The sequence below is a fragment of the Octopus bimaculoides genome, chromosome 10, assembly GCF_001194135.2.
Source record: "Octopus bimaculoides isolate UCB-OBI-ISO-001 chromosome 10, ASM119413v2, whole genome shotgun sequence".
NCBI lineage: Eukaryota > Metazoa > Mollusca > Cephalopoda > Octopoda > Octopodidae > Octopus > Octopus bimaculoides.
The window spans coordinates 86,837,206-86,838,045 of record NC_068990.1 but is presented as its reverse complement, the minus strand read 5'-3'; positions in this window follow the sequence as shown (position 1 = coordinate 86,838,045).

Sequence of the window (840 nt, the reverse complement as noted above, 5' to 3'; positions counted from 1 at the left end):
GATAGATAGATAGATAGATAGATAGATAGATAGATAGATAGATAGATACATTTCTTTTATTAGCCACACAGGGCTCAACGAAGATGGGACAAATACAGTGTAGAGCTTTTCTTTTTGGGAGGGGGAAGGAGAAAAAAATTAAAATAAAAAATTTTAAAAAATAAAAAAAGGGTGTGTGTCGATCAAAAGGGATCGTAGGAAGGAAAAAAGGGGGGAGTTCGATCAAAAGGGATCGAAAAAAAAAAAAAAAGAGCGATCAATAGGGATCGTGTATCAGATAGATGGATGGATGGATAGATAAACGTTTATGTCTATATACTACTATATACAAATACATGCGAATCTTCAGATAAGAAATTATATCAGAAGTTTTTAGTAAGTGGAGAATTGCATAATTGTATTGTTATTTTAGCGAATATTAATTGACCAAAGTCCATGGGTGACATTTTTCTTGCTAGATCCTCTTGACGCTCTTAACGCGATTACTATGCTGGAGTTTATAGAAGTGTTTGTAGACTTTAATATTAATTCTAGATAACAAAGCTATTGATTCAGTCCAGCTTTTGTTGCAAGATTTTCTATTTCACATTGTTGTTTAATTAAGTCTTAACTGTATGAATGTGATAAACACAAATTCATTGTATAGATAATTATGTGAGCAATGTGTCCATGTTGTGTAGTCAGACAAGAACGTATGCATGTGAGTGCGTGTATGTGTGTGTATAAATGTGTATGTGTAAGTGTATATATGTATTCCTCGCATTCTTTCTCTTCTGTAGTTATATATAGTTTTGTATGCATATACATATATATATATATATATATATATATATATATATA